This window comes from Dipodomys spectabilis, unplaced genomic scaffold (assembly GCF_019054845.1).
Source record: "Dipodomys spectabilis isolate Male_0828 unplaced genomic scaffold, ASM1905484v1 ptg000612l, whole genome shotgun sequence".
Lineage (NCBI taxonomy): Eukaryota > Metazoa > Chordata > Mammalia > Rodentia > Heteromyidae > Dipodomys > Dipodomys spectabilis.
Genome location: NW_024871289.1, coordinates 4,782,151 through 4,796,450, shown reverse-complemented (window position 1 = coordinate 4,796,450; position 14,300 = coordinate 4,782,151).

Here is a 14,300-nt window from a genome sequence, read left to right as displayed (position 1 = left end):
CCATTTTGTCTGTAACCAGCCTCTTGTTGGAGTCTCTGTTCTGCTTTTGGTCCTGTGGCTTGGTTGATTTCTTAAGTCAGTTTGTTTGAACAGGGAGAAAAATGCTCTGCTTTACCCAGGATTTTGCGATCCTCCTCCCAGGCTAGTTCAATGGGAGTAGGATCTGCTTTGAGTATCACAAAAGAGGGAGATGGCTTTTTCCTCAAATTTGGAGATGCTGTGATCAGGCTAGATTCTGGGTAGTGTTGAGGCCTTTCATCAAACAGTAGCTTTTACTGGGGGCTAGTTTGTGAGAAACTCACAGAGCCCAGCCTGGAGCCATTCTTAGGGTTTCTGTTTACTGAATTTCAATTGATTGTCGAGGCTGCTAAAGGGAAGGGCAGCCTCTGGCTCTGATTACCCGGTGAAGAAAGCCACTCCTGGGGCTGGTGCCCGAGCTGAGTGACTTTTCCCTGGATGTAGCTGAGTATGGCAGGTCGGCTTAGGTTCTTGTTACCTGCTAAATGACTCTAATTTTATTCCAAGGCCTTAGTTGGAGCTAGCAACTCCACCAAGCTTTGTCGGTATGCAAGATGGAGATCTCCAGTACTGGGGGGGTGGAGGGGTGGCCTTCCCTTCTCTGCTCCCTGAGGAGGAGTGAGGATGTCAGGCTTCTACTCATGCCAAGTCTTGGTTCCTGGGTCGTCTCTGCTCTGAGAACTGCAGGATGAAGATGCACACTCCTTGTTGGTTCTTGCTGTTGTTGAGTAGAATCCGCTCACCTGCAGTGTCTGGTTCCTTGGTCTTGGGCTCCCTGTGATTCAAGTATGGTGGGTTTGGCCACCGCTGTCACTGCTGCCACGGTGGCGATGGCAGCTGCTGGCAAGAGCTCTTATTTCTCCCCTTGCCTGGATTTTCCTTCTCTGGCCTAACTCTTTGTCCTGTGATGGCACACTTTGTGTGATTCTCTGGCTTAGGACTGTTCACTGGAACTCTAAAACTGCTTTCTATGCGACAGCTTGTTTAGCTTCCAGCTTTTCCTCCACCATCTTCCGAGGCTTTCACTTCTAATATCACTGTTTGTCTCAAAATGCTTTAAATTCTACACCCTCTAAAGTGGGCATAGGGTTATACTGTGGAAATGTTCTCCTTAGAGAGTGAGTATTACCCTATTGTTTAACATAGACAAAGTACCTTGATACAGACACTGGGTGTGTGAAAACAAGAAGTGATAGTTGAACAATGTTATTAGTAGTTTATAAAGATGAAATTGAAATAGAGCAACTATGAACTCAAAAGGAATGTGCAAAAAAGACAAAGGCACTAAGTAGAATGTGTCAAGGAAATGCTGAAGTATAATTTCAAATTACGTACTCAAGTTTGAGGGTGTGTTCAAAGTACAGCTTCAGACAATGCAATTGGATATCTTGGGCGGAAAACTGCTTTAAACTATTTTGGGATAACTCTACCAGTAGAAGTCCCTAACTCTGACTCTAATCACATCACAACATCATCAACTTAGGGACTATTTTCCAAGTGCAAAGTGCGAAAAAGAGGGCTCATCACAGTTAGTGTTCTGGTTGAAGTAATGGCATCACATAACTTTTCTTATAAGTCTTCATTTATTTTGGAGCTTTAAAGTAGGAAAAAGCCAAGTAAATATTTTGCATGTATCTAAATTAAGTGGGGCACATTATATTGGTCTCTTTTCAACTGGGAAGTTATAGATTATGTCTTTTTATACTCTAACTTGAAACAATGGTCTGCTCTCAGTTATTTCTTCTCTTCGTCTTCTTTTGCCCTTCCACTTACATAATTTTTATTTAAAGAGACTTAATTGAGCTTGCATTTCTAAATTCATCAAAATTATCTGAATTTCTTCATATTTCTGGAAGCCTCCTAAAGCTTTCTCATGGTAATATTTTGTCACTACCATTTTAATCCTATATGATGTCTTCCTGCCTAACTCAGTGCAAGAAATACATTAGACTTATCCAGGTATCTCAACACTTGTACCACCATAAAAACTATCTTACTTAGAAATCGTGATTTTAGTATATCTGGGGAGGTGGCATCTGTCATTTTTTTTTTTGGGTCCAGTCGTGGGGCCTGAACCCTGGGCCTGGGCGCTGTCCCTCAGCTCTTCAGCTCAGGGACAGGGCTCTACAACTTGAGCCACAGGGCCACTTCTGGCTTTTTCCTTTTTGATTATGTGGTGCTAAGGAATCGAACCCAGGGCCTCATGCATGCAAGGCAAGCGCTCTACCACTGAGCCACCTTCCCAGCCCCTTGCATCTGTCATTTTTGAATGACCCTAATGATACTTACATGCAATCATGATTTAAACCAATATGCCGCTCAGAAGATGAACGAATCCATTAAACACACACACAGTGGAATTCTAAGCTACCAATTCATAAGCAAATGGAAAGACTTGAAAAAATCCTACTAAGAAAAATAAGCAAGACACAAAGAAACAGATTCGATGGTTTTTCTCATGTGTAATAATTAAGTAATGTCTAAGGTAGTCCTAGGGATGAGCAGAATGGCACAATAGCTATGTATAAATATACATATAAGAGGATGCTGAGCAAAATGAACTAGACATGGAACCAGAGGTGTTTCTTTGTGGTTGTTGTTTTTATTGTACTATGTGATTTCTTTTTTCTTTTGTGTTTTCCCCTATGGTTTATTCCCTGCTGTATTTGATTTCAGTATCCTGTGTATTATATACACATGTATCTTAATTTGGCAAGGGAAGAGGAACAACAAAATGGCGAGACAAAGGACAAAGGGCAAACCAATGCAACAGCAATACTCACAAGACAACATGTAGCATATTCACATTACAACTTGTGAGGGGTATTGGGGTGAAGTGAAAGTGTGAGAAAAATGAGGGATGGCATAAAAAGTTCGACTTGTTAGATATTCACTACTTTACAATTACTGCAACCCCTTCTATATATCACCTTGACAATAAAATTAAATTTAAAAATAAGCTACATAAAATATAATTTCACTGTATTTCTATAGTAAATGATATTCTATATGTATTACATTTTTAAAAAATGAACAATATTTGGCTTCTCATTTGAATTAATTGCCCCTTTCTTTTTCAGAGGGTCATCAACTTGAATGTAATCAAACTATACAAAATTCTCAGAATATACTTGCCATTATTTAAAAAAAATATTTTAGTATTGTCTCATACTAAATAGAAAATCAATTCTCTGGAAACTCCTAATTTTTAAAACTGAATATTTATTAAGAGGACAGAATATGTGTGTTCTACTAACTACTCATTTTCAAATTCTGAGCATGCCACACCAGAGACATTTAAAACAGTGCCTGTACGCATTTTATTTAATTCTTCAATAGACACAGTTTCCAATGGGGAATTACATATTTAAAGGTCAACAGAGAAACTAGCCACATTCTGGTAGAAGATAAAACTATGAAGTACCTATAATAATTAATTTCTCTAGAGTAAACATTTTTTCATCATAGTAAGCTATTATTTCAATGACAATCAATCCCAACATTTTATGCAGTAAAGTCATTCTAGCCCAACAGTTTACACTTTGTAAGCTGCACCTTAAAATTCCCTAAATTCACAGCATGACTAGCTTATCTCTATTGTGAAAAAAATTCTACACTTCTGCTAATATTATGCCTTTTCTATTGTGGAAAGAACACTACACTAAACTTTGCTGCATCGTTTTCCCTCAAGTGGTATTCTTCAGATCAGAAAACTTGAAAATATTTTTTGTACATATCTTTTCGTCTACCATAGATATTCAGGAGGCAAAGATCTGTATATTTTGGTTCAAAGCCCACCCAGGCAGGAAGGTTCCTTAGATTCTTATCTCCAATAAACTGCTCAGGAAGAGCCAGACACAAGTAACACTGAGGTTCAACTGGTAGAGCAGTATCCTTGAGCAAAAAACAGGCTCAGGGACAGTGCCCAGGCCCAGATGTCAAGCCCTAGGACAAACAAAACAACAAAAACAAAATGAAAACAAACCCCAAACCTAGCATTTTTCTCATTGTATACATAGATATATAAATAAGGAAATTTCTTCCTATGTTATGTACAGGCAGAAGAAAAAAGATTTCAAACAATAACTCTCTTCATACCATGTTACACCAAACTCTCAAAACATTGCTCTTTTTCTAAATTTATAAATTAATAGCTTCCATTTATTCTCAACTCTTTCTAGATTATTCACATTATCATGTTATACATGAACTGTTGGAATTAACTATTAACTAAGTCCTAATTACAACTCTCTTGAAAGAATATTCTAGACAAATAAAACGTCAAAATCATTTGTGAATTTGTAAATTAAAACTTCTACTTAAAAAGTATTTTGTAGTATCCTATAGAATATGAAATTACAAGCAAAAGATATTTATTTCAAATCTAAATTCTAATTTAGTAAGGTCTACAAAGTCTTACACTAGATAGCTTTGCTGTTTCTCCAGGCTTAAGCTTTTGTAATCCTTCATTATTTCTTTGGAATCCAACAGAACGATGATAAAGTTTTCAAATATTTGGTTCGGAATCCTGACGTATTTTGTATCTAGAAGTATTCTGTAATGAAGAGAACATTTAAAACATGAGTGAGGATGATATATGAGTTGCATTTCAATAAGAAACTTGACTTCTCAAAACATAATGACAAAATTAGCCCAAAATTCCAACTGTGAATTCCTTTCTTGTTCTTTGGTTGGTTTTACGGAGGCAAAATTATACTACCTAGTCCAGGGAAGGTATTACTATTTAATCCACTCTCTAATCTCCTGTATTAGTCTGAGTGCTAGAATTCCAGACTTCTATCACATTGCCCTGCCATATTTTCTTGGCTTATTTAATCGAGAAACATACTAGTAATTCTGAACTTCTCTAATAATGTTATCCACGACTGACTGCTCAAACTGTTCTAACATTTGACACAGGATATGAACATTTTCAGATGCACCTGCAGGGGTCTCTGATTCATTCTTCCATGGATCCAATCCATTTAATAATTATTACTTGACTCTTTTACTATCTCTGGTCACTACCTATGTAATAGTCTCAATCTTTTGGGGGGAAAGTTCACTTGACGACTTTCTAATATTAAAAATTATCACTTGATTCTAGTGTTACTCAGGACATATTTTCTATTATTTTCTAACTCTTCTCCACATTGTGAGAGTTGTTTCATATGTGTGTTTGCACATATAAGTGCTTCTGTGCGTATGTAAATGTTTGTATGTATGTATGCAAAAACCTCAGGCTATTATTCAGCGCTATTGCTCATAACTAGTATCCCATCACTTGAGCCATTCGTCCAATGCAGCTTTTGGCTGGTTAATTATAGGTAGTGTTGCAAAGACTGTTCTGCCGAGGCTGGATGCAAACTGAACTTTCCAGACTCTTTTACATTCTTAGTTTTTATTTTTTCCAGGAGTATGGTTTTAAACTACAAACATTTTTGTGAATGTAAAGTCTAACCTGTAGTCTAGATTTTAACTCAAGAATTCATACAAAGATAGATGAACACACACATTACATATCCTGAGTGTACATTGCTAGAAATGTGATCTTAAGCCTGGTACTGGTGGCTCAAACCTATAATCCTAGTTACTCAGGAGGTTGAGATCTGAGGATTGCAGTTCAGATTAAGCACCAGTAAGAAAGTTTTCTGAGGCACTTATCTCCAATTAACCACCAGAAAACTGGAATTGGCACTGTGGCTCAAATGGTAGAGCTCTAGCCTTGAGCTGAAGAGGGGAAGGACATTGCCTAGGCCCAGAGTTCAAAACCCACAACAATTAAAAAAAAACAAAAAAAAGAAAAAGAAATGTGATCTTATCCACCAGTTCATTGCTGCTATATTTCCTGCTCTCTCAACATGGCCTTTTTTTCCAGTTGTCTATGCTCTTATATCTGACTTGTTTTGGAACCAGAATTACTCTTCTCTTCTACTTTTTACAAATTTGCATGATTAGCTACCATGATTTAGATCTAGTAGAAAAGAAGAGTGGCCTCATCCTTCATGTTCCACTTAGTAGTAAAGCTTTCCCTATATAACTCCCATAGATCTACATACTGGCCTTGGATTTATTGTTTCAAAGTTGTCTTATTTGAAGAGTCTTCTATAGTGTATTGAACCATGATACTTAAGCACAAAACTTCTTTTTCTCTAATTATTCGTATTGTTTCTCCTACTTCTAACTTATGTACACTTGGTAAATAATGCACAACACACACACTCACAAAAAAATGTTTCTGAGAACATTCTTCCCACATAAAATTGGTCTTAATTACAGAGCACTTAGGAAATTTTGAACTTAAAGTATTCCAGGATTTTTTTCATGTTTTTTTATTGTAAAAATGGTTTAAAGAGGGGTTAGAGTTACATAAGAAAGTTAATGAGTACATTATCTATCAAGCGTTGTTACCTCCTCTTTTGTATTTCTCCTACAATCCTTTTCCTCCCCACCAACCCAACTCCCTTCTCCCCTCCTCAAGTTGTAAAGCGAATTTTCTACATAGTGCCTTGTACAACTCATTGTTACAATAGGTCATACTGTATAATTGTTTAAGCATTTTGTTATTTCCCTTCCCCTCCCCGCATTATAAAAATGTATATGCATGATGCAGGTCGCTGACAATAAATATAGTGAAAACAGGGGTTATATACCATGGAAGAAGAAAATAGAAGAGAAACAAAAAAATCGCATACTACATGTTAGATACATTAAAAAAATAGCAAGAAAAAGCAAGTTGTGTCCCTATCTTGGGTTCCATTTCACTTAACATCATCTTATATGGCCATATGTACATGAATAAGGTTTTATAAGCCATGCAAATTCCATATTTTCTCGCTATGAAGTTATCTCTGAAACACATGTTACCTCATGTCCAAAGATATACTTGTGCTATTTCAGTGAAGCCAGAAAACATTCATTTTACCTAGAGCAGCACCATGGATTGTTACTGGAAGTAAGTGGAAGGAAATGTTATTGCAAGTGGAAACTGATTCCAAGAGAGGAATTGAACATAGAAAAATGACAAATTTCAAGGTAATTTGTGCTGTCCTTTTTACGGTACAAGAAAAGAATCCAAGGCCTGAAAGAAACTCTGTCCCTGACTTTTTCAAGTTTGTCCTTTACTTATATAAAACTTGTCTGTAAACTTCTAGTTGAGAGTATATCAAAAGTTAACAATATGCCATTTGAAGGCCAGCATAAAATAAAAGGCAATAACTTTGTTTTAAAAGTGTTCTTCTGCAAAGAAACAAAGATATGGGGGTTTTAAAGAGACTTATGCATGGATATTTCACTCCTGAGATGATTCTCCTGTTGCAGGAGTCAGTTACCCAATTCTTTAGTCTCGTCCTGAGTTCTCCATAGCAATAAGGATTCCAAAAAGCAGGATCCAGTGAGTACGATCAGCAAAAGGAGCCTCTTCTCAAACCAATGCTTTAAGTATGGTCACAAAGAAACAGGTGGTTTTTTTCATTTGCTTGTTTGTTTGTTTAGTTTGTGCTGGTTTTGGGGCTTGAACCCAGAGGGTGGAACCTGTCCCAGTACAGTTGTCTTTCCTGCCCACCTGCCCCCAAAGCTAGTACTCTATTGCTTGAGCCTAAACTCCACTTCTGGCTTTTTTAGTGTTTAATTACAGATAAGAGTTAGACAGACTCTCCTGCCTGGGTTGGCTTTGAACTGAGATAGTAATAAATCCAAGTGACTTCAACTGTACGGACTTCTCTTTTTTTAATTTTTATTTATTTTTTATTGTGAAAATACTGTACAGAGGGGTTACAATTACATGGGCAAGATAATGAGTACATTTCTTATCAAGCATTGTAACCTCCTCCTTTGTTTCGCCTTGGATTTCTCTTTTGAACTAAGAAATAATAGATGAAGTTTATTATAAATCTAATATTTGACAATTTTTAAAAGAAGTGAATATGTCCAGCAAAGAAACCATAACTTAAATAACTCAACAAAAGTAGGTGCACTGAATCATTTTGGAATAATTTTTTTCTAATTGGGAAGATTACTATTGACTTTGTCGTTCTTTTGGGGGAAAATTAAAGTCATATTTGCCCTTTTTTGTTGGTCATGGGTCTTTAAGTCTGATACTGGACCCTCTCCTTCAATTCTTCAGCTCAAGTTGAGCACTCTGCCACTTTTGGTACAGTACCACTTCTGGGTTTCATGTGGTTAATTAAAGATCATGGACCTACCTGACCAGGCTGGTTTTGAACCACAATCCTGTGGTCTCGATTTTCTGAGTAGCTAGGATAACAGGTGTGAGCCACCAGCATCCGTCTTATATTTGCATTTATGTGCACTTATTGACACTATGTAGACAAAGAATGGAAATTTGAATCAAATGATGACATTGCAACTTTTTAGAAAAATCGAGGTAGCAATAAATTTATCCCCCTTTTTCATGTTGTTACATTAATGATTCATGTGTTATGGGACTCTTACATTAGCATCTTCTTCTGTCTGTATTTGTCGACTTAATATCAGAAATTGTTCATAGAGAAATATAAAAGACTGAGATTTTTAGAAAGCAAAGGAGTTCAGGTATGAAAGTACAGCATAGAAGGATATACAACTTATCACACAGAGATAAAGAATTAGCCTAATTACTAGAATGCTAAAGGCAATGAGGAATAAGCCTAGTTGATGACTAGTTCTTTAATAACCAGAAATGGTTCCCTAGAAGATTTTGTGGTATAACTTAGTTATTACCATTTATTCCTTCCATCTGGAGTTATTCCTTCTCTTCTGTAAAAACTATAATTAGCCTCTGCCTTTTTGGTGCCATGACTTATCAAAAAGATTCCCAAATCTCACTTATACTACCCTTCTGATTTTGATTAGCAGTGACCACTCAAAAACCTGGAATCTTTGAATTTCCAGAATTAATCTTCACCTGACATCTAAGCACATTCCTGGCATTAATTGCCGTGACTTGATGAACAAAAGTTTTTGTTTTTTTTTCAATATTGTATACTAATATAGGAAAAGTACATGAATTAGGGACTATTGTCAGGTATGAGTATGAAGGAGCAATTATATATTCCAAGTATGAGTTGTTTATTTTCCATTTACTAACTAAATATTTGTTGTTGTTGTTGTTGTTGTTTTGCCAGTCCTGGAGCTTCAACTCAGGGATAGGGAATTATTCCTCAGCTATTTTTGTTGTTGTTGTTCAAGGCTAACCCTCTACCACTTTGAGACACAGCACTATTTCCAGTGATTCTTTTTCTGTTTATGTGGTACTGAAGAATCGAACCGAAGTTTTCATGCATGCTAATCAATCACCGTACTGTGAAGCCACATTCCCAGAGCCCTAAATGACTTTCTTAAGATGGCATTACTTTTTCATTCCGTAACTACGTATCATAATTTTAGCCAGAAATTTTTGCTAGAAAAGGACATTGAACACAATACTGAGTCCAGTAAGGCTAGATGGACAATGAATAACCGTCACGATCTAGCCAGAGCACAGAGGGGCTTACCTCATGGAGCTGGAACAACAGACTGAGCAAGACAACCCCTGACCCACAACCCACCTCCAGAATGAGAAGGCCATATTGGTTCCAGCCACATGGGGATGCTGGGCCACCTCCTCTAGCACCCATTAAATAAGTTCTTCAGAGAGAGAGAGAGAGAGAGAGAGTCAGAATTACACTTAAGCCAAGTGCTGGTACCTAAATACACAGGGGGCTGAGATATGAGGACCATGGTTTATAGGCAGCCTGGGCAGGAAAATCTGTGAGACTCTTATCTCCAAAGAATCACCAAAAAACCAGAAGTGGTGCTGTGACTCAAATGGTAGAGCGTTAGCCTTGAGCTGAGGAGCTTGGGGACAGTGCCCAGGCCCAGAGTTCAAACCCTACGACTGACAAAAAGTGGACTTAGCACCACAAGAAGTGTACTGAATAGCACCCATTGTCTTAGGGAGCATGGCAGAAAAGTCAGGCTGAGCTTCCTGTCAGCTCTCTTATTTTATGTTTTGGTTTTTTTATTATGAAAGTGATATTCCAAGGGGTGGGTTACAGTTACATGAGTAAAAGTACTTTTTTTTACAGTGTTACCACTTCCTCATTTTTTCCTGCTTCCCCCAACCCTGATATCCCCTTTCCCCAAAGTTGTAAAGTTCATTTCTAACATAGTTCTTAGTGTATATCACTGTTGCTTTGGTTAATCTTCGTCCGACTATTTCTGTGATTTCCCTTCCCTTCCCCAAATCAGATAAACTTATGTATAAGACAAAAGGTACAGAAATCAAAAACAATGACTACAGGGAATAATCCAAAGAGGAAAAAGTAAATCAAAATAACTAAAAGCAGTTCTCTATACAATCATCTTGTATCCATTTCTTGGAGCTCATTTCAATAAGCATCATTTTCTATGATGACATGCATATAACTATTGAGCTGTTGTGATCTTTTATAGGAATATCCTAAACATATTCTAGTTTTTTTAAATGAGTGAAAACATGTATCCTATAATTCTTTGGCTGTGGCTTGTTTGATGTATTATGTTTTCCAAGTCTTTCCATTTCCTTACAAATGGGGCAATGTCATTCTTTCTGATGGAAGCATAGAATTTTGTTGTGAATATCTATGACATTTTCTTGATCGATTCATCTACTGAGGGGCATCTGTGTTGGTTCCATATCTTAGCTATGGTAAACACTGCTACAATTGACATAGTTGTGATGGTAACTTTAGTATGGCCTTGTCTGTGGTCATTTGGGTAATTGTCCAGGAGTGGGATTGCTGGGTTATAGGGGAGATCTTCTGAGGAACCTGTATACTTCTTTATGGAGTATTTGAACAAGTTTACTTTTCAACCCAATTTGTAGTAACATTCCTGTTTGGCTATATTCCCACCAGACCAGCCTCTGTTATTGTTAGTTTTCTTCATAATGGTCATCAAACTGGGGGGAGGTGGAATCTCAATGTTGCTTTTATTTGTATTTCTATGGCCAGAAATGTTGCATATTTCTTCATGTTTCAATTGGCCATTCATATTTCTTCTTCAGAGAGGTCTCTCTTTAAAACTTTAGCCCACTTATTAAGAGGGTTGTTTCTTTGAAGATTTGTTTTTGGGGGGAGTTAACTGCTAGGGCTCTAAATATATTTGAGATGTAAAGCCATTGCCTGTTGCAGAGCAAGTAACAAACTTCTCCCAATCTGTGTGCTTTCTATTTATCTTTCTATCTATGTAAGTTCTCTTCTTAGATTTGGTATGGGTCTATCAATTCTGTTAATTTATTGAAACAACCAATTCTGTTTTGTTGATCTTTTTATGTTTTAGTTTGTCTTTATTTAGTTATTTCTGATTTATTTATTTTTATTTGTTTCTGTCTTCTGCTTTGGGTTTGGCCTTGTTCCTGTTTTCAAGAATTTTCAGGTATATAATTAAAATACAGACTTCAGATTTCCCAAATTGCTTGATGTAGGCACTTAGAGCTATAAATTTTCCTCTAAGTACTGCATTTACTGTTTCCCAGAGGAGTTGGTATATTGTGTGTTCAATTTGTTAAATTTCAGAAACTTTCAGATTTTCATTCTAATGTATTCAGTGCCTCACTGGTCATTCAGCAATGTGTTGTTCAGTCTTCATGGGTTTGGGAACGTTTTTTTGCTTTAGCTTTTTTAATTCTAAGTTTATTCTGTTGTGGTCTGACAAGATATGGGAATTCAAATAATTTTTCTTTCAATTTGGATAGAATTTCTATGTGATATAGGATATGTTCTATTTTGGAGACTCTTTCATGAGCTGCTGCGAAGAATGTGTATACTGATGCTGAATGTATATTTTGTAGATGTCTGTTAGGGCTAGGCGTTCAAAGTAGTTATTTAGGTCTTCAGTTTCTTGGTTGAATTTTTCCTGGATGACCTATCCATGCATTTCAATGATGTGTTGAGAAATGTTTTTAGGTTAAGTAATATTTGGTTGATGAAGTGGGGTGCTCCAGGCATTGATACTTAGACTTGATATATCCACCTAATGGAGATGTGCCTTTATCAATATATAATTTCTCTTCCTAGTAATTTTATTTTGAATTTTATTTTATGTTAGTAATTCTACTGTGGCCTGTTGATGGTGTTCATTTGCTTGAAGATTTTCCTTCCAGCCTTTCAGTTTGAGTATGTGTTTGTTTTTGTCAATAAAATGTGTCTCTTGTAGATATTACATGCATGTGTCTTGTTTTATTATACTACTATTTAGTCTGTTTTCTAATTGGAAAGTTAAGTCTATTGATATTGAGAGTTAAGTCTGTGAAATATCTCATAAGTCCTGCTATGTTATTGACCTGCTATTAGGCTCTGTGTCTCATCTACTCTTAATATATTTACCTTGTTCACTGGTAGGGAGCATTTTATATAACCAGTTGCTGTTCTTCATGATCTTCTCTATGTAGGATATATTTGATTAACTTCTATCCTGCTGATTTGGTGGAGATACATTGTTTCAAGATTTCTTTGTCATGAAATATTTTTATATATCCTTTTAATGTAAAGGAGAGTTTGGCTTTGGACCATATTCACGGTTGGTAGTTGTTTGCCTTTAATGTTTGTCATATATCATGTGAGGCTCCCCTTTTTACCATATCAGCTAAGAAATTTGTATTTATTCTGACTGTATATCCTTTAAATAATCAGTCTTTTCTCCTGACAGATTTAAGAATCCCTTCATTGATGTTTAGTGATCCTCTAATGGATTATGATGTGATGGTGGTTTGTTCTGTTCTGGTATACTCTGTTTGGTGTTCTAAAGGCTTCTCTTATCTGAATGAGCCTCTCTCTTTGATTTCCTTGTCTTACAATTGGTTATTGTTTTAGGGCTTCTATCTCTTTATTAAAGCTTCATTTTAGGTCTTGTATGGATTTTCTTTACAACATTTTATTTGGTGGGGGCTGGGGAGGTATGTGTTTTAGCTGTGTCTTCTCTCATATCTTTTAACTAGGCATCCATTTTTCCCTTGGACTCTCTTGCCTTCTCAGAATTTATTTTTCTTTGTGTTTGGAGTCTTCATGAATTATTTTGCTGATCTTTGCTTGGTCTCATCTTGTTCACAAATTTCCTTGTAGAGGTTTTGTACCTTTTCATTAATAACATTTTTCAGCAGTATTTGTAATGTATTTTGAAAAACATCTTCTAGATAATTGATTGTTCTAATGCCCGTTCATTTACTGTGTGAATTATATTACCTTGGCATGACTTTTCTCATAGTTTTCTATGTTCTGTCCATTTGAAGTATTTCTTGGCTTTCATTTGGGGATCTATGATCTTAATAGGTGACTATCTATGTTCTTGGATGATTTGTCAGGTGTTGCTTTGGTCTTCTGTTGTGATTTGTTTTTCTGAAATTAAGCTTTTGTCTAGACCATTAAGTGTAGGAGAAGAGATCAGTTGTGAGAGATGTTGTCAAATTAATACTTGTGGTTCCAACGACAGTTCCGACTATCCAGTGGTAAGGTGAATTGTCTCTATGTTTATATGTGACTGTCTCTCTGTTCATGATTTTTTTCCCAAGTGACCCTTTCATTTCCACACTGCAATTGTGTTTTTGAATATGTTGGCCAACACAGTCACAGCATTCACCTTCCTGGCTGGGTAACTTTTCATAGATTTCTGTTTTCTTGTGAAGACAGTATAAAATATTCTTTTAAATTGTATATCTATATATAATTATACCTAACTTGGTGTGACACTCTAGAAGTGGAGTACCTTCTAGGACTCTAAATCTCTGTTTCATTAGAGAAATCTAGGGTAATTTTCTGTTGTTATTCTCCCACTGTTTTTCCTCTTCCTCTGGTTCATTTATTATATTGTGGATTTTTTTCACATAATTTAGGATTTGTGATGGTTGTATCAAGTTATTTTTGTTTTTCTGTTTGTGTTACCTTTACATAGTGATTTCAGGCTTATATGAAGAGACAGTAATAATATGAAATGTGAAGAGCTTAAAGCTTAAAGAGGCACAATGAAGGCCTAAGTAACTCCATTACAGGCTAGCAACCATCTTGTGAGGTATGAATTATGAAAATAACCATGGGTTGGACCCAGAAATGTCACAAAAAGAAAAACAATTCCTGGACAACTGAGACATAAATAATCCTTTGAAAAGCCACAAGAATTTTCTCCAAATGCATTCACCAAACATTGGGTGGCTATGCAGGACACTGTGACCCAGTGGCCAGACACTTCCTGTCAATAACACCTCAATAATATTAGCCAATCACATATGTATAGCTTAGTTTATTAAAATGTTAATCAATCATGTAATT